Here is a 21793-nt window from a genome sequence, read left to right as displayed (position 1 = left end):
CTCATCCCCCAATCACTCCTCAGGCTGGACTTACGTCCCCTCCCTACTGGAGCGGTACTGCCTGACACCAGAACCACTGGAGCTCTATTTACAGAGACTCCAGGTTCGCCATACACTAGGCGATCCTCCTCAAGTGGCCTAACAGGACAGCCTAGGCCCCCAACCTGGTGTTCCCCGAAGAAACCATCCAGGCCCTGAGACTGTGTTTCGGGCCTCTGGGGACTCAAAGTCACCCACTCACTCCAACTCCACTGAGATAGGCCGTGAGTCCCTACACCCCTCTCACTACTCTGGGACCTAGCTGGGCTACTCTGAGCCTCTTCCCCAATACTGGACGGGAAGATACCTGAGCCACTACTATTGGACGTACTCTCCCATGCTTCATCAGAACCTTGGGCACTTTCCCAACGGTCCGCTTCTACTACCAATGGCCATATATCAGAAAACCCACACTCCAACAGGTGTTGGCGCAACTCCGGCACACAACAACTGAGCAGGTGCTCTTTTAGAATCAGATCAAACATTTCGGAATAGTCAGGTTCCGTGATAACCGTCACCCAATTAGTCAGTGCCTCCTCACATTCTTCTGAAAAATCATCCCAAGTCTGGTGAGACAGTTTCCTACTGCTCCTAAACTTTAACCTGTACTCCTCCTCTCTGGAACAAGGTACCATTCTCGGGAAACTGGGAATGGGACGTCCTGCACTGGACTCTATCTCGCTGCCACCACTGGACTCTACCCTCCCTGGGGAATCCAGACAACTACAACTGCGCTCCGGGGACAACCTACCCTTCAGAGCTAATTTCTCCCTGGCGAAGGCCCTCTCAGCCTCCGCCATCCTCTCCTGCGCTAAGACCCTCTCGGCCTCCAGCTTGGCATGCTCTAACCTGAGCTTCTCCATGGCCAGCTGATGCTCCCTTTCTTCCCTCCTATCCACCCACTCCTCTGGGGACAGGAAAAGGGATTGGGTGCTGCTCCTGACACTGGACCCAGCAAGGGACTCCCTATCTATGGGGTCTTCACTGTCTACTGGCGTCCCTGTCAGGTAACCTTCCTCTTCTTCAGATTCCTCCGGGCTCCCCTCAGACCCACTACCCTCTTGGCGTGCGGCCCGGGCCCTATCTTCCTCACTGCGCTCCCGTTCCCACTCATCCTTTTGCCATAGGATCAGGTTGTCCCTCAGTTTGGACTGGGTATCTGACTCACCCACCTCTATGTCTCTCTCTTCACAGAATCTGACCAACTCTAACATACTGTATCTAAACAGACCACAGAAATTAAAAGCAGGCTCCATTTTGGCGGACGTTCTCGAGAAGAGTTTAACACAAGGAACCTGGGGCTTGAGCTAAAACAGGAGTACACAATTCACAAAGGATTCAGCAAGCCCTCTATCCCAGAGAACTCACACTCACTGTCTAGTGCCACACACCACTCATCCACACACAACCCTCCCCTCGGACTGGTAAGGCAGTTTCTACCACCTCTGATTCCTCAACCTGACCACCACGTGACACAGGTACCAACTCTGGGCGCAGGGCGGGGGACAAATGTACTGGACACTATTACGCTGCCACCACTGTATCCCACCCTCTGGTGAATCCAGGAAACACAATGCAGTTGGGGGGATGATCTACCCTCCCGAGCTAGGGACACCTAACTCACAGTGCACAAGAAACACATTTCCAAAGAAATGACATTTAAAAACAAACTTAAAACAATAATCCCTATACCATGTGATTTATCTAAATGCAGAGTTTTGTAGTGCGGCCCGTTGCCGCTGTGGTACAGCGCAAACGCAAGTCCAAATCCCACCGCTGATCACCAATGTTAGAAATGGGATTTCTGGTTGGCTAAGGCTTGCGCCAACGTCAGGCAGAAACCACCACTCTAGTCAGGGCAAGGAAGTTACACGCCAAAGATAACCCCTGCTCACCCCCTTGGTAGCTTGGCACGAGCAGTCAGGCTTATCCCGGAGGCGATGTGTAAAGCGTTTGCGCGCGCACCCAGCAACAACACCCCAGGCCCACCACAAAGGAAACTCCACACAAGGTATTCTATAAAAATAGCCTTTGTATTATACACAACACATTAGATAAAAACACACACTTTACAATGTGCAAACAGGCACGGGCAGAATTTACAAGGGATTATATATACAGGGGACAGGGCCACATGGACCACTGTCAGGAATTAGCACTTTTTAGAAATAGCACTTAGAACATAGGAATAAAATTACTGTAGCACAAAATAACATATATAGCACACAACCAGTAACTACTGGTATCAGGTAAGTACCACCTACGCAACCCTAACCACCTTAGGAGAATGTCACGCAGGGAACTAGGACCTCACTAGCACCACCTGTATTAGGAGAAAACAAACAACCACCTAAGTATCACAATACCTGTAGGGGTAAACGCACATTACACATGATGCATCACATTCAGAGGTGTAGGGAAGGAAAACACATGATGCATAAAAACCCTCAGCGGTGTAAAACAAGGCACATGACGCATAAAAATAACTTCAGAGGTGCAGATTAGGAACAATAGCGCAAAACTCACATTAGCCACCACCTGTGGCAGTCCCTAGGCCAACGGGCCTTGTCGGGGATCAAACACCCTGTGTCCAGCAAAGTCAGGGCGCGACTGCGCAGGAGGCGCAAGCCCAAGCGTGGAGGGCACAACCTACACGTTGCAGCTGCCCACTAAGTGCTGGGCAGCTGGGGAAAGGGGCGTGGGCACCACTGTGCCCATTAACACAAATCTGTCGCACTTGGAGCCTCTCTGGGCTCTTCAAACAAGTAATTTGCCCCCTACGTTGGAGCTCCACTGAGCTCTATGCAAATGCGCCTCGTGGGAGTCCCTCTGGACTCCACGAAATACTGCCCCCGTCGTTGGAGCCTCGTGGGCTCTGAAGCGAATGTGGGGCAACGTTGGAGCGGCCCGCTGCCTTCCGGGGCCGCTCTACTGATAGAAGAAAAATGCCCCCTAGTAGGTGGAGCCTCAACCGGGCTCTGAACAACAATGCGCCTGGCTTGGGAGCGACCTCGCGCCCTTCCCAACAATCAGGCCGCCCCCAATCACCGGGACTCCGTAACAAATATGCCCCTGTAGGCTGGAGCCTCGTGGGCTCTCAATCAAAAATGCCCCGTGGAGCCTCCGAGGCTCTCAATGACAATGCTCCCGCCGTTAGAGTGGCCCTGGCGTGCCGAGCAGCAGGACACGCACGGGGCGCTGCAGGGGAGGTGGGGGCCTCCTCTCTGGGGCCCTTGTAACTACAATCACCCCCACACTCACCGGGACACTGTACGCGCTGACTCCCTGTCTCCTCTCACCTCCACCGGAGCGCGGGGTAGGCTCCCGGCGGCTTCCGGTTCGTTGCGGGCCTGACAATGTCCCGCCGCTGCCTGCCTGACTTCTGGTTCGAGGCAGCCAATGGGAGTGCGGCGATTCTTCTCCGGGGCCGCCAATAGCAGCGCGGCCCTGGAGGTGTGGAGGCGGGCACAGTGCCTCCCAGGAGATCCCCGGGCCGGCCGCGGCAATTCTAACGTGATATGCGGGGTGGGCACCCTCGATACTCAGCGCTCCTTGCGCTCAATGAAGTATAAAGCGCTCCCTGCGCTAAATACGAAATTTAAAGCGGGTCTCAGTAAAAATAAAGCGCTCCCAGCGCTATCAGCAAGGTCCAGCACCCAAGTCCTGGCAAGGTTCAGGAAAAAGGTCCTCCTAGGCAGGGGGGGCAAAGACTGGGCCCAGGGGCCAGCTCACAGGGCCCTTCAGCAGGGAGGCAGTCCCCAGTGGCGGTCTCTCCTGGCGCCCAGCAGCAGCAGGCCCCCCTCAAGTTAGGATCAGCAAGAGAACAACCAATGTAAGGGGACACAGCCCCTTTTTATACAGTAAAAGTCTTTGTCTGAAGGTGCAGGGAAGGGGCGAACCAGTTACATCTGGTTCCTGAGCACTTTGTTTTGCTCAGCCCCTCTCCCTATTCACTGGCAGGGCTAGGGTCATCAGACGCACCACAGGGGCCGGAGCCCGCAGTGTGTGGGGAAAGCCCTGTCCTATTCAGGACCCAGGTATACTCCTCCCCAGCCATCAGTATGCTAAACTCCCATTCACCACTGGGTGACTCCTCCTGACTCTGGGGATTTCCCTAGTCCGTCACATGACCTCCACCAGCCAATCACCAGACAAGCCACACATTTCATACTGCACACTGAAGTGTCCACTTCTAGAAGTGGCACTTCCACACTAGGTACATGCGCGCCGCACACATCATCGCGCAGCATTCAACCACACGAGTCCGCACATACCAAACTCGGGCCTGCACACCCCACGCATCAGGAACTACCGGGACACATACATTCCCTCATGCATTCCTATGGGAGGGCAGGTCATCCTCACAACACGCACGCACTTTACCCTGGGACACAGCGGTAAAGTGCGCAGAAACCAAAAATCATTACACCAAGTCACCAATAAAAAGCAAAAAGTCTCGGGGGTGAACCTGCCAGAAGGGCCAAGTCCAACAACTTCATGCTGCAAGAATACAGAGACACGAATCCATATGTCTACAAAATAGATGTCTAAAAAAGAACTAAATTAGTCATAAGTGCAATTAGAATTATCTTCATAAAAGGGACTTTAGCTAAAATGGAAAACTGTTTACATTCACTTTATTAACATATAACACATTTCTCTTCTTCGTGTATCTTACTCAACACCCTGTGATCGATCATACACTCTAATGAAAATCTGAAAAAGTTTAATGAAGCCTTACCGTCATATACTCTTAATAAGGTCGAACTTGTTTGCACACACAAAATAACACGTCAAATACAAAACCTCAGGAATTTAATTGAGATTAATTACATATGAATGTTCAATAAGGATGCACAACCTTCTGAGAAGACCTTTAAACATAATAAGTTTCACGAATTTCAATTTGATTTGATTTAATCTTAATCTTTAAAAGCGTGAACCAATTTTGTAAGCTAAATGTCAAGTTAACCTATTCTTCTTACTGCAAGAAAGATAACAGGAAAAAATATATCTATCGTGTGTAACTCACAGTAGGTTTGCAGGTTTCGCTGAAACCTATTAACTTAAATCTGGCCAAGGACACTGTAGTCAACCTACAACACAGGATGTGATCCATAGTTCACCAAGAGGAAGAGATGGAAAGGAGTGTATGAACAGCTTGGCCATCATGCACCATTGAAGGACATCTTTCCACAAAGCCTAATGTGAAATTGTCTTTATACTTGCTGAAAGTGCTATCAGAGCCTTTGCATTAGTCCATGTTAACATACATTCTAAATGTGCTGCCATCTTGTGAATCGGTGCTGGTCATGCCCACTTAGCCTGACCGCTTGTGTAAGTGTAATAAGTGTAACCTCAGTTTGAAGCTGTCAAAGACAATCAAGAAACTGCAGAAATAGCAGTCAGGTTTTTACTGTACCCTACTGTATCACTTGCTCAAGGTTTTCTAACATTCTTCCCACAAGAAGATCTAGCACCTGTCTGTTAGCGGCTATCGTGAGTTTCTGTTAGACCACAAGTTCTATCAACCACTTCCTTTGTTAAAGAAAATGTATGAAACAATATCAACAATGAAGTGAGCTTATTGTAAGCTTCTCCAGCTCAGAAAGCGAAGTGCTGGTCCATAGAGATTGCAAATTCTCAATTTGAACATTTTTGCTGCTTGCCATAGTTTTCTATTAAAACATGCTTTGGACTTTAGTGGGCTTATCAGTGTTTCTTTTTTAACTGAGACTAAACCCTGACTGGAAGGAAAATGAGCAATCATATTGATGTAATAAGAGTCAAAGATGACCTGCTAAAAATGTTCTAAAAGGCTAGGAATACCAGGCGAAGTTCTAAATGTCTGGCAATTGGCTGAAGCTTTAGGATCACACTTTGCTTTCTGTTAAAACTAACAGCAGCCACTACTAAAGAAAGATTTACGGTGTCCATTAAGTTGCAAGGATACCCCCAAAAGACTGCAAACGTTAGGACTGAACAAACAAATGGCGGCCAGGGAACCCGATACCGCACCACCTGGAGTAATCACTTGTATTAGTGCACCCACATTGACCACCTCTAATGGTCATCTGCTCATTGACCATAAATTCTCAAATTTTGTACACAAGAGAGGCAACAAACTATTTTGTTTTGCGTAAGTAGTCAACTTCAAATTATAACTCATAGGTCCTTGATGTAAGTGTAGTGTATTTTTTATTGAGATTCTTCATCCCTTTACAATAGGAGCAGCCAACATGTTTCACCTTAACAAAGGCTTCCTCAGGGCTTCAACCATAAAAACAAACACATAACAAATCACAAAGACATAACACACAAACATACACTCCCATCACCAAGTTTTGTCTCTAGGCCTAACCCCTCTGCTCATTATCAACGCATCATAGTCATGAAAAAAGGTTATCACACAAAAGGACAATACACCTTAAGACACATTATTAATATCTGTACAACACTTTAGAACTTCTACACTAAAACTGCAAAAAGGATGACCAAAAGACAAAAACAAATATAAAACCCATACATATCCAACAGAGATTTAAAAGCATCATATACAACAGTATATTATTTCAATAAAAAAATTTTTCCAGAGGCAAGTCCACAACATACATTGAAAAACACATCGGAGAACACCCCCCATTTAGGAAGGCAAAGTGCATGAGCAGAAGAATTTTTTTTTTTACATATAGGAGAGGAAAAAGACTAAGAAATCCAGTCAAATGGCAAGATGGTACAGAAACTTATGCAAACATATTAATATTGTTTGCAACAAAGGGGGAAGGAGAAAAAGACAAGAAGTCTGTGACACCAAAAAAGAAACCCTTTTTATGTGCATATAGTCCACTTTTATATCCCTTTGTGAAATACAACCAGAGAAACAGACTATGTAAGGTCTGACCAATATCATCAACTTTAGATGCATTTCCTCTCACAGGTTCAATTCCGCAATCAAGTTTTTCGTATTCGTCACATGAGCGTCATGAAGTCAAATGACGCACTAAACCTCAGTCCTGCGGTCAATTTCCACAGCTAATATCGAATAAGGAAACATTATATATAATATAGTATACAATTAGAAAAACCGAACCCTATTTTTACCACACGTAAGCACAAACAATCTTCAGATATACCTTCTGGCATGATTAAATATTGTGGTATTCACAATAGGACAAAAGTAACATTTTCTCTAGTAAGCTTTGTGGACGGTCCAAAGGACCTTATATTTCATCCTGGCACCTCAATTTATTTACACGTAAACATGGGGAGTTCAACTTCAAGACATGTTCATCAATTAATCAAAACTCCAGTGGTACCCGAAGTGACATTGTGCAACATAAGGGCACATCCCATCGTAGCCTATCACCCGATGACTATTTACTGAGAAAGGACTAGGGGAATGGAACAGAGTGGAAACAACAGAAAGTAAACTGGCTTCTTAGAGATAAGTTTACTTTCTGTTCCAAACTCTGACTCAAGACACCTGTGGCAGCGCCAAAGGTAACTGAGAGCAAGCATGGGGTAGCAGACCCCCAGTTGACGTCCTTCCTTCAAGGTCATGAACCACATGCGTTTAAGCACTGCAGACATGTTTGCTTATAAGAACAGACTATTCTGATCACATGATAAAGGACTCTCTCTGTTGCAGGGAGGGTGAAACATACCAAATGAATAACATTCGACCTTGGAAAATGACTGCAGGAAATGATTAAAGCTCTTAATAGCTTCGGTTACAGCATTCAGTCGTCTTCATTTCTAATTTGCATGTTGACTGAGATTCAATAGTATTCAGTGCATCAATTGCCCAAGGTGTTCAGTGCCTCCACAACCCAGTCGTGTTGACAGCTCATCGCTTGCATTTGCTTGTAGACTTTACATCCATAATTAGGAAGAAGTGAAACAGATAGCACATGAATCCTGCTGAAAGAAGCCAAACAAGTTCCTTTTGGTATCTTGAATTCTGTCAGCAACAATCAGGCGTGTCTGCATTAAAGCCTGTGTAATCTGTTAGATTTCATAAAATATATATTTATTTTTACTTCTGCCGATGTTTTGATTTGTACCTGTTCCTACAAACCGATCACTCTGTGATTATTGTTAAATAGATGTATTTCTCATACAATGTTTTGTAGCAAAACTCTGATGTTTTAGATTGAGACACACATTGAGGACTTATTTATGAGCCCTTGCTTCACATTTACGCTGCAGTTGCATCACTTTTTGTGACGCTGTGGCGGTGTAAATAATGCGCCACGTTGTCCCATATTTCTGAAGTGACGCATCTAGGCAGATGCGTCACTTCGTAAATCACTGCGCTACATTATACCTGAGTCAGGTATAATCTATGCAGGGTGGGCGTTCACCCGCATCAAAGCCTCGTAGAAGTAGTGCATTGAAATCTATAAGATTTCAGTGCACCACTTCTAGGACGCCATTGTGTCAAAACCTTATGCCTGCCTCATGGCAGGCATAAGGGTGACGCAGGCCCTTTCACATGGAGATTGCCCCATGTGAAAGGTCACATTGCTTGAGGTGCATCTGTTTCCAGACACACCCCAGCAATGCGCCACTTTTGCGCATACAGATACATCAGTAATACTGACGTATCAGTAACTTCTTGCGACATGATGCATCATACAGTAAATATTACGCATCTATGGTGTCGCAAGGAGGGCGCACTGAGAAGTGTTGAATCGCTGCTTTATCACAGCCATGCGACACATCTCATAAAGAGGCCCCCAAATGTTTATGTATATTATATATTAATAAACCTCACTCTTACATTTTCACAAAATACATCTAAAAATGTCAAACATTGTCGATACGTGTCATTGTGAAAGTGTTTCTCACTTTCCAGGGCTTAAAATGCGTATGATTCTTTTGCCTCAAAATCATACAGTGCTGGAAATTACATTTCATATATTCAATATTTCATACAATATAGCTGCTCCCTCGTAGAAACCATTTCACACAGAATAGGGTAACTCTAAAATCCCCCAGGAACCCCGGTATACCATAAATAAATTAGAAATGTGCTCCTAGTAGAGTCGGTCCTGAATTATACAACATACCGTTAATGTACAGCGTAGATTCATAGAATATAGGAGTTGCAAGAAGGTGATCAGAAATAGGGATTTCCAAAATATTGTACAGACCTTTTACTGTAAAGTTGGATTTTCAAAGATATTTAAAAAAAACAAAGACATACATAAATAAATATAGATAACGAGGAAGGAGTCTAAACAGTTAAGACAAAAATATCATAATATAGATGAATATTATATATCAACTCTCTGATTATACAACAAAAGGCTTAATACAAAGAGAAGCTAAAGCCGACACTCAAATTTACAAATACAACATGAGACAGTCGTAAATAGTCCACACAGTGTAATTACAAGCTCTGAGCAGGATTGCAATGAATCAACAGGACATAAGCAAACTGGCTGCATAGGACAGATGCTAAGAGTAGTTGCCCAAAACTAAGGGACCTTGATTTTCATTGGCAGTGACACTATGTCGAAGTCATACAGTCCACTGTAAAGGTGTGCATGCTTTGGAAATGAGGTTGAGGAAAGTGTATAGTGATTGGTGGACTGACATGTTGACTTTTGATGACGGTTTCATTTTGCATTTGTACAGACCCCAAACTCCTCATATTCAAGGCTCCCTTATGGCTAAACACCCCCACCAAATCACATCAGCCCCCTTGTTGATAATTAAGGTGGCCATCAGGGGTTGCTCTTCTCGGGTTCCCGTGTTTGTGGGGTCAGAAGGGCACCTCATGTTTTCATGCGAAATGGTGGCCCTTGCTAGTTGCTGTTCTTGGTCAACAGAGTGACCGCGACCTCTGTAACCTACCCATAAATCAGGGCAGTTGGGTCATATACTCAGGATGGCCTTTCCCAATCCAAGATGGACTCCAATCAACCTTCCCTTAAGGTGCTTCCTGCATGGATGCTACATAAGTCTATAGGGGCTGAGGCTCACTGCTTCAAAATTCCTCTTGTTAGCTCCTGTGAGCTGTTGAGTCAGCTTCAGTAGTGTATATTCTGGGCTTGGTAGTTGTTGTCATGCCATTCCAATGTAGAATTTACATCCATCTACTTCAATCCAGCAAGCTCAAGTCTGAATTCTGATTCTATTTTGCTAACCCAGTTCAGGAAATGTTCTAAAGAGAAAATGGTCCAGATAAATTGATTAGCACCCAGCGGACTTTTTTGTCCCAAGGAATTCTTTCATTTTTGCTTTTTTTTTAAAAAAAATACTATACTTTTATTGGGACAAACAGGAAGGGGTCATTCACTGGATCAACCAAACCCCAGTAGTTGACATGCTGTGTACTTAGGAGTTTCTGCTCCCTCCAATTTCATTGACCAACTCCAGGTATTAATGTGTACAGTAAAACAAAAGAATGCTTAATTTACACCTTGAAAATTGATTTAGATTTATAGGCAGTAAACAAAACAAGAAGATCTTTTTTTTTTCAAATTATTTTTAGTAATTGTTTAGTAACATGTAGCACAGTACAGTGAAAGAACAGTCCGTTATCACATATAATAAGTTAAGAGCATTCCATGGTACATTTTCAGACAGTATTAGTGCAATATGGCAATAATAATCTGGTGCATTTCTGGTTTCACATTATATGGCATAATTCTATGGTTCTGCGGCGCTAGCTATTAAATATGCTGTCAACCGGGTCCATATATCCCTGGGTCTGGAAACTCGTGGTACTTCTTCCGCATACAGTTCAAGTTGTTCTTGGCAATAGGTCATGTCTTGCAACCATATATCCATTTTAGGAGCAGACCTCTTACCCCAATGTATAGCCACCCTCCTTTTAGCCAACAACAGTGCTACTGCCGCGAGTTTACAATTCACCAGTTCAAGGTGCTTTGCTAGCCCAAGTAAACACATTCTAGGTGTGCATTCCAGCGGCTCCAGTATCATGTCCATGATGGCCTTAATCACTTGAGCCCAGAAGTGACCCACCCTCGTACACTGCCATACCATGTGTAGGAAATCAGCATATTCTGCTCCACAATGTGCGCACCTGACATCCTCCCGCAGTCCATATCGGAAAAACCTAATGGGGGTACAGCACATTTGTTGCAGAGATTTAAAGTGAATGATGCGTAGATTGCAGTTCGCCATGAGTATGCCCATCAGTGTACAGCAAAAGCTCCAGTCCATGGGGCTCAGCGGTGTGTCCAGCATAGCATTCCATGTCACTAAAGCCAGCTGTGTTCTCTGATTTTCTCGCTGTGATATCGTGTACAAATGTGTAATAAATTTCCTTTGTGAAGTGCAAGTGAGGATAGTCTGTAAGGCATTTAGTGTTGGAGGTGCAGCTGGGAATTGGGCGTACAGGAGGTTCATGGTAAACCTCAATCTATGATAAATAAAAACCAGTAGGGGGGCCTGCCATTGGGTCTGCTCCAGATCCGCTAGTTCTACAGATTTCTTCCCCGGGAACAGATTCCCAAATGTTGTCAGCTCATGTTCTCTTAATAGTGCTAATTCTCTTTTTTTCATGTGTGACAGATAGATTTGGATGGTATCCCAGTTGCAGTGCTGGGTCAGACAGTGGAAGCTTCCCTGCTCGGGCTGCCAGGGCCCTCCAGGCCTCCGTAGTGCAATCAATTGTGTTTATCGTCCATGTGTTAGCTGTTAGAGGAATAGGATGAGCTTCATCACTTTTGATAGTTAAATGTGGCATGTGTGGTGGGGGTGAAGCCAATAGTATGCAAAGTACACTTGAGCACAAAGATAATTAAGATGAAGATCCGAGGGTCCAAACCCATCCAGTTCATAAGTTAGGGTGAGAGTTTCCCATTGGATTCAAGGCTGCTTCCCACCCCAGATCAAAGTAATCAGGTGTGATCTATGGGTTTTAAAAAAGTGGTGGGCCAGTGTAATAGGTATATTAATAAAAATATACAAACATATAACATAGCAAAAATCTAAAATTGACTTACAAATATAGTTTTTTTAAATTTAACAAAACATTTACAAACATATAAATATTTTGTAATAGAAATTGATTTTAATAAAAAAAAAATTACATAAATGTAATATTTATATTCCTACCCTATAGCACCACACAATTTACAACACACATCTAAATGTAAAACAAGTGTACCTCCATAATTAACACAATTAATTATCAATTAAACAAATATAAATATATTAAAAAAACATATTTAAAATGTAACATTTAGGTGCTGATTCCGATCGGGTAAAAAAAATTCCCGTACGACTCGTATCCGTATTTTTTTTACGTACGATTCGTACAAGTCCCGTCCCACCGGTGAAGTACGATTCGTACGTGAAAAAAACATACGAATCGCTTCAGGAAAAGTCTACGAGACGTACCCGGACAGTTTTACATTCAAATCGTAAAACTGAAGTCCGAACGCACAAGTACGATCCGTACCGCCCTTCCGAATACACAAGCGTATGTAAAACGTCCCGTGCGGAGCGAACTCTGTACCACTCGTATCCCGGGTAAACTTGTGCCCGGGATATGAGTCGTACAGCCCCCCCTCCCCTCGCATATGTCAGCACCGTACCCACGTATGTCAGCACCGTACCCCCCACCATGTCCGCACTGTACCCCAGCCCCGTACGTGTACGTGCCGTACCCCACCACCGTACCCCATCCCCGTACTTGGACGCACCATACCCCAGCACCGTACCCCAACACCGTACCCCAGCCCCGTACATGTACGCACCGTACCCCAGCACCGTACCCCAGCCCCGTACTTGTAGGCACCGTACCCCAGCACCGTACCCCAGCCCCGTACTTGTAGGCACCGTACCCCAGCACCGTACCCCAGCCCCGTACTTGTATGCACCGTACCCCAGCACCGTACCCCAGCTCCGTACTTGTACGCACCGTACCCCAGCACCGTACCCCAACACCGTACCCCAGCCCCGTACTTGTACGCACCGTACCCCCGCACTGTACCCCAGCCCCGTACATGTATGCACCGTACCCCAGCACCGTACCCCAGCCCCATACTTGTACGCACCGTACCACAGCACCGTACCCCAGCACCGTACCCCAACACCGTACCCCAGCCCCGTACTTGTACTCACCGTACCCCAACACCGTACCCCAGCCCCGTACATGTATGCACCATACCCCAGCACCGTATCCCAGCCCCGTACTTGTACGCACCGTACCCCAGCACCGTATCCCAACACCATACCCCAGCCCCATACTTGTACGCACCGTAACCCAACACCGAACCCCAGCCCCGTACTTGTACGCACCGTACCCCAACACCGTACCCCATCCCCGTACATGTACGCACCGTACCCCAGCACCATACCCCAGCCCCGTACTTATATGCACCGTACCCCAGCACCGTACCCCAGCCCCGTACTTGTATGCACCATACCCCAGCACCGTACCCCAGCCCCGTACTTATATGCACCGTACCCCAGCACCGTACCCCAGCCCCGTACATGTATGCACCATACCCCAGCACCGTATCCCAGCCCCGTACTTGTACGCACCGTACCCCAGCACCGTATCCCAACACCATACCCCAGCCCCATACTTGTACGCACCGTAACCCAACACCGAACCCCAGCCCCGTACTTGTACGCACCGTACCCCAACACCGTACCCCATCCCCGTACATGTACGCACCGTACCCCAGCACCGTACCCCAGCCCCGTACTTGTAGGCACCGTACCCCAGCACCGTACCCCAGCCCCGTACTTGTATGCACCGTACCCCAGCACCGTACCCCAGCTCCGTACTTGTACGCACCGTACCCCAGCACCGTACCCCAACACCGTACCCCAGCCCCGTACTTGTACGCACCGTACCACAGCACCGTACCCCAGCACCGTACCCCAACACCGTACCCCAGCCCCGTACTTGTACTCACCGTACCCCAACACCGTACCCCAGTCCCGTACATGTATGCACCATACCCCAGCACCGTATCGTACAAGTCCCGTCCCACCGGTGAAGTACGATTCGTACGTGAAAAAAACATACGAATCGCTTCAGGAAAAGTCTACGAGACGTACCCGGACAGTTTTACATTCAAATCGTAAAACTGAAGTCCGAACGCACAAGTACGATCCGTACCGCCCTTCCGAATACACAAGCGTATGTAAAACGTCCCGTGCGGAGCGAACTCTGTACCACTCGTATCCCGGATAAACTTGTGCCCGGGATATGAGTCGTACAGCCCCCCCTCCCCTCGCATATGTCAGCACCGTACCCACGTATGTCAGCACCGTACCCCCCACCATGTCCGCACTGTACCCCAGCCCCGTACGTGTACGTGCCGTACCCCACCACCGTACCCCATCCCCGTACTTGGACGCACCATACCCCAGCACCGTACCCCAACACCGTACCCCAGCCCCGTACATGTACGCACCGTACCCCAGCACCGTACCCCAGCCCCGTACTTGTAGGCACCGTACCCCAGCACCGTACCCCAGCCCCGTACTTGTAGGCACCGTGCCCCAGCACCGTACCCCAGCCCCGTACTTGTATGCACCGTACCCCAGCACCGTACCCCAGCTCCGTACTTGTACGCACCGTACCCCAGCACCGTACCCCAACACCGTACCCCAGCCCCGTACTTGTATGCACCGTACCCCCGCACTGTACCCCAGCCCCGTACATGTATGCACCGTACCCCAGCACCGTACCCCAGCCCCATACTTGTACGCACCGTACCACAGCACCGTACCCCAGCACCGTACCCCAACACCGTACCCCAGCCCCGTACTTGTACTCACCGTACCCCAACACCGTACCCCAGCCCCGTACATGTATGGACCATACCCCAGCACCGTATCCCAGCCCCGTACTTGTACGCACCGTACCCCAGCACCGTATCCCAACACCATACCCCAGCCCCATACTTGTACGCACCGTAACCCAACACCGAACCCCAGCCCCGTACTTGTACGCACCGTACCCCAACACCGTACCCCATCCCCGTACATGTACGCACCGTACCCCAGCACCGTACCCCAGCCCCGTACTTATATGCACCGTACCCCAGCACCGTACCCCAGCCCCGTACTTGTATGCACCATACCCCAGCACCGTACCCCAGCCCTGTACTTATATGCACCGTACCCCAGCACCGTACCCCAGCCCCGTACATGTATGCACCATACCCCAGCACCGTATCCCAGCCCCGTACTTGTACGCACCGTACCCCAGCACCGTATCCCAACACCATACCCCAGCCCCATACTTGTACGCACCGTAACCCAACACCGAACCCCAGCCCCGTACTTGTACGCACCGTACCCCAACACCGTACCCCATCCCCGTACATGTACGCACCGTACCCCAGCACCGTACCCCAGCCCCGTACTTGTAGGCACCGTACCCCAGCACCGTACCCCAGCCCCGTACTTGTATGCACCATACCCCAGCACCGTACCCCAGCTCCGTACTTGTACGCACCGTACCCCAGCACCGTACCCCAACACCGTACCCCAGCCCCGTACTTGTACGCACCGTACCACAGCACCGTTCCCCAGCACCGTACCCCAACACCGTACCCCAGCCCCGTACTTGTACTCACCGTACCCCAACACCGTACCCCAGTCCCGTACATGTATGCACCATACCCCAGCACCGTATCCCAGCCCCGTACTTGTACGCACCGTACCCCAGCACTGTATCCCAACACCATACCCCAGCCCCATACTTGTACGCACCGTAACCCAACACCGAACCCCAGCCCCGTACTTGTACGCACCGTACCCCAACACCGTACCCCATCCCCGTACATGTACGCACCGTACCCCAGCACCGTACCCCAGCCCCGTACTTATATGCACCGTACCCCAGCACCGTACCCCAGCCCCGTACTTGTACACACCGTACCCCAACACCGTACCCCAGCATCGCATATGTACGAACCGTACAACAACATTGCATATGTGAGCACTGTACAACAACATCGCGTATGTACGCACCTTACATACGTGAAAACGACTCGTAGAGAACCAGGACACTGTAAAACACCACAAGGAGGGTCATTTCGACTCGCACAACACCACAAAACACGTCTACAGTAGAAAAAACATCTAAATGACTGACCTGGCACATCCAAACAGGCAAACAGAGGCCCAAACTCACAACCACCTCTTTCTAACCCAGCCACACCCACAAATGGACCAATAAAAAGGGCCCACACACACAAACCATGAGCCTTTGCAACAGACCCACTGCTGACAGACACCACACACAAACAACTGCACCCATGCATCTTAACTTACACACGTTCACACAACCTCCTTCACACAGACCCCCTCTTCACATTCAGACCCACACCGTCACATTCACACCCACACACCCACAACCATCCACACCCTCACCCCACACCATGCCCACAGACAAGAATCCAAAGTTCACAAGGGAGGAGCTGGACCTCCTTGTCAACGAAGTCATCAGAGTCAAGTCACAGCTCTTTGGAACATTGGTCAGACAGACCAGCATAGCCGAAAAATCACGCCTGTGGCAGAGGATTGTCGATAGGGTGAATGCTTTTGCGCCCATCAGAAGGACCAGGAATGAATGCCAAGCCAGGTGGTACAATCTGCGGAGGGCAGTCAAGCGCAAAATGAACGAGGACTACGCCCAGAGCAACATCACTGGAGGTGGGCTGCCCCGCAGACAGGTACATTACCATCCCTGGGAGGAGAAGGTGATGGCCCTGCTTCCGCCAGTTGGAGTACACGGAGTCGAAGGAGTTGCAGAGCCTGGTGAGTACACTAACAACTTACGTAACATGGGGGTAATGGCATCCACACCCCAACTACACCAAATGCACGCAACTACCCCCAAGCCCTCACCTGACACAACCACACTCAAAAACAACGCTTGTGCCACTAACATGTGCATGCCCCATTCACAAAGCAAGGCCATGTTCCAGGCTACACGAACCACAAACACAAGACTGGATGTCCGTGATGCTGGGAGGGTGGGGCTCAAAAAACACATCGTTCAACTCAGAAGCAGACATTATTGCCCTCCGCCCATATGGCCCAGGTACATACCCATGCACCATGCTCAATGCACAGGGACTGGCTAAGTACTGACAAGGTAGCTGACACTTGGCCCTGCTGTAGCCAGCACAAGGCCCTCCTGTGACCACTGTAAACTCTAACACCAACACCACAAGCTCAGATACCTAGGACAGGAACTCACACTCACTGTCATGCCAGCATGCTCCATGAGGGGACAGACACATCACCTGGGAGACCCAATGCCAAATCACACTACACCCAACAGCAGGCCCTGTCACACACACCCCTTACACAAGCACACCCCCCCCCGGGGCAGGCAATGGATTTACCCACTCTCACAATGGACATGTGACACAACAAGATCAATCCATAGCCAAAGAAGCATCACAGCCAAAAATCTACATGGCAAACACTCATGAGAACATATCAATCTGTCCCCCGCAACATACCCATCCACAAGTGAAAATTGAGAGGAATGCTAGGTACATCCAACTACCTGGTGGAACTGTGCCAACTTGAATATGTATGAAACATGGATGTCGCATGAAACAGCATTAACATTGTCTCCCTCTCACACACAGGGCAACGTCATGGATCTCCCCCCAACAATGGGGGGGAAGAATCACAGTCCCAGGCTCGGCAGGAAGCAGATCCCACCGTCAGCGACGACTCTCAACACTCTGTGGATGACCCCAACCCACCTGGACCCTCTGGTGCCCAAGCCCCTGCAGCACCTGCTTCAGGTACATCTGTGCCAACCACCACCCCCATTCCTGCCACATCCCAGGAGACACCCAGGAGCCCTGCCCGCACTGAACAACTGAGCCAGTCTGACCTGGAGGGACAAGGTTCTCCGGGCACCCAGGAGGAGGCAGACAACCCCGCAAATGCCATCCCTCAGGGGTCCCGTAGACCCGTTGTGCCCACAACGGCAGGCCAGGCTCGTGTGGGCAGGGGTGGTGGGAGTGGAGGCAGGCGGAGGCGAGAACCTGACCAGCCAGCTGAAGGGACCGGTATGTCACACATACGCCACATCCTGGACACATACCGGTGTGACACCAGGGCCATCAGCCAGGTAGTGGAGACCCTCACAGAGATTAAGAACCAGCAGGCCGAGCAACACGCCAGTCAACAACAACACCAAGGACGGATGGAGGCAAGACTGGCTGAGCTCCTGGCGGTGCAAACGGACATAAGCCGTTCACTCTGTCGGATCGCCGACAACATGGGCAACCCTCCCTGTGCCCCCAGGCGAAGACCACCACCAGCCACAGGGACGGAGGAGGAGGAGGATTCGTCCGACGGAGCATCCCAAGCATCATCAAGGCCGGCATCTGAGGGTCCCCCGAGGAAGGTGGGTCGCCACGGAAAACACCGTGAGAGGCAGCGGACCATCCACATCTCCCAGGTCACCTGGCCTGGCACCTGGCCCTCATGCGCAACAGCAGCACCTCATTCAATGACATTCTCTGCCACATGGACTTACTGGTCACAGTCTGACCAATGATGCCAAACCCTGTGGTCTGGACTCTGATGACTTCAAATGACAAGGATCCCATCTTCCCCTGTGAACTTTGGATTCTATGCACACTGTATAGCAACTATTTTTCCACACTAAACACGCCCCCCACTGAGAAAAAAAGTTAATTTCTTTAATTATATGTTGCAGTCATTTTGCATGAGTACACAACCTACGTGTGGGGAAATGTCAAACTATGCCTGAGTGTTGAGCTATCTCCAGCCATCCATACCCGGGGAACTGAGTCAGGTACAGGACACACATGTGTCACAATGTATCATCCAATACAGACATGGCGCACAATACTCACCCGTGATGGCCTAAAGCTGCTGAGGGGGGGCTTGCAATACTGTGTGGACAGACCAATTTGGGTGAGTATCATTAAGGCGTAGAGGTCATGGCTCATGTGGATGTTCCCGGGGAGGGAGTACCAGGTATGTTTGGCCAGGTGGGAGAACTATGTCCTGCATGCTGGAGTACGGTGGATGTGAATAATGGTGGCCAGGGCAAGGTTGGATGCACGGAGTGGGCCCAACGGGGTCTCGGATGACAGACGTCCAAGGTTTGTTTGGGGTCTGGGGTTGTGGACTGCCTCCTGAGTGTGGTTGAGGAGTCTGAAGGTCATCCTGCAGCAGACAGTGATCCATTGCAGCTATCTCAGGTGGAGGGTGATGTGTCTGGGGTGCGGCATGTTGAAGCTGAGGTGTGCAGAGGCACCCTGGATGTGGACAAGTTTCCCGTGACTTTGGATGTACTTGCTCCGTAGAGGGCGGGGTAGTAGTTGACACGGCTGTTGTCGTGGACCTGGGGGATGGTCTGTATTTCCTTGGAGTGGATCTATCTGTGGATCATGTGCATCATGCAGAGGCTGTTGCAGCATGACATACAGATGCTGGTGATTTGCATGGCAAATGTGAGCGACAAATCCATGATGCACACCATCTTGTGTGCATGGGCACTGGGTGCTTGTGTAGGGCCCTGGCGGGTGGGACACAAGGAGTTGACCCAGCTGTAAGGGGACAGTGCTCAGATGATTACCTCAGTCCTGTACAAGTCCTGCCTCAGGTGGCTGATGTTCAGCCATTCATCAACGGACCTCATGCCTTCTTGAATGTTGGAACTGGCAATGGCTGCGTCTTTGGTGAGGGTGAGGAGCACCTGGCTGTCAATGGCATATCAGCTGATGATGAGGTTGTGTGCGCATGTGATGGTGGAGAGGGGGTGCCTGAACACATTGAAGATTGACACGCTGAGAGATGATCCCTGGGCCATGTGCCAGATGACGCCACTATACTACATGCTGAAGGCTTGAGTCCCACTCCCATGGCCTTGCTGGTGTACGGAGCCGGTGTGGAGTAGGAGGGACATGACCTGGTTGATGTGACAGGGCCTGGAAGGCGGGGCAGCGCTGTGTAGGCAGTTGGAGTTGCACACTCAGCATGCAAAGGTGTTGTGTGTGCACTTAGGGTATGCCTGAGAGCAGGCAGTTGATTTTCGGATGGACATTACTTTGAGGGTGGCTGCAACATCAGACTGTAGTGTGATGTGGGTCATGCAAGGACATGAGGGTCGTGCAATGTGCATGTTGCATGCGCTGACGGTCCTGCCTTTGGCACCGCGTGGCCACAACAGTGGCACAGACAAGCTGATGACAGCCAAATGAATGGGTGGAGGGAGGAAGGGAGGAGCATCCTTGAGGCATGTGTGTTGCCAAATCCGGCAACTTTGTGGGCCCTTGCTGCAGGGGCCGCAGCAGCAGGCGGCATGTCCTGGAAACTATGCCAAAAGTAGCACACAAAGACAAGGATGTCAGAAAGGACAACTGCAACAGGTGTCCGGTTACCCATGGCACACCCAGAGAAAATGGATGCACAATCCCCAAAGATGACTGACACAGGATCAGGAAACAGAAGGCCGAGCTGCGCACAGGACACACACCCTCAGCAGGCGTTGACGGCCTGTTGTGGGGACCAACATGCCCAAATGCATACACAACCATGGACTTCATGCACAATAGAGATTCTAACCCATGAAGAACTGCATGCATGTTGCCAAACTACACATAGACTCATATGCACAATCTTTGACAACTATGCCAGAGATGCTGCATGCAAAGTGGCAAGAGACCTGCATTGACAGAGATGAGGCACCTTGGAGGGTGAGTGACACCTTTATTACTCAGGCTCACACTAAGGGAACTGCATCAATATGAACAGACTCACAGGTCATTTGGCTGAACATGTGGAACCTACACTGGACACCCCCTTCACAACACAGATGTTGTAAATCCAAATGAGCTGGCACACAAGTTAAGGGGATGAGCCAAACACCCCCTGCTGCACACGGAGAGGCTGCAATTCCCCATTGAGCCTCTTATGGGGATGTCCCACACTATGTCTACCCGTAGCATCTCGTATGTTTCTGAGGGAAGTTTTACACACATTGATGCCTTCATCAGAATCCACAAACCATTACAGATGACTGTCACGAAGGTTGACTATCAATTCATGGGAGTCATGCTACATGTCATGTGCCCCATGGTGAGTCGACATGTATTCATGTTAACACAACATGCACAGGAGCAGTCCCCACACATTCCAAACACGTACCACCCCCAAAATGCCTTGCTGCAATCCCTACCCAAAAATACTTTTCCCCATGTCCGTGCATGGAACGCTGATTCAGCACACGTTGCAATACTCATGAGGAATAGCAGGAGGCCAACGATGACACGACCAGACAACATGCGCAAGAACCTGTGGATGACAGACACACAAGAAGTCAGCTAAAAGATTGTTATCCGCATACATGGTCATTTACTCTACAGGAATAATGTTGTCACCATGCGAATTGAAAATTTAGTGTCTCAGCAAAAATGTGTGGAATGACATCATCACTCAAGTGACACATCAGAACACACATCTGAGTCACTTAGCATACAGTCAGCTAGACACACACATTGCAATACATGCCAAACAAGGATCAAAGCTTGCACACTCAGACCCAGTGACTCACCATTATGAGAAGAGGTTGCGTATGAGCTGACTCCGGATATCCTCCTCCTCCTCCTCCTCCTCAGTTGCCTCGTGACCAACCCCTTCATCCTCCACGTGTGGGTGTTCCTGCTCATCCTGCTCCAGGATGAGTGGCACTGCCTTCTCCACTGCCATGTTGTGCAGCATGCAGCAGACGAGGAAGATTTTG

The sequence above is a fragment of the Triturus cristatus genome, chromosome 10 (assembly GCF_964204655.1).
Source record: "Triturus cristatus chromosome 10, aTriCri1.1, whole genome shotgun sequence".
NCBI classification, from domain to species: domain Eukaryota; kingdom Metazoa; phylum Chordata; class Amphibia; order Caudata; family Salamandridae; genus Triturus; species Triturus cristatus.
Note: the sequence above shows the minus strand (reverse complement) of the source record.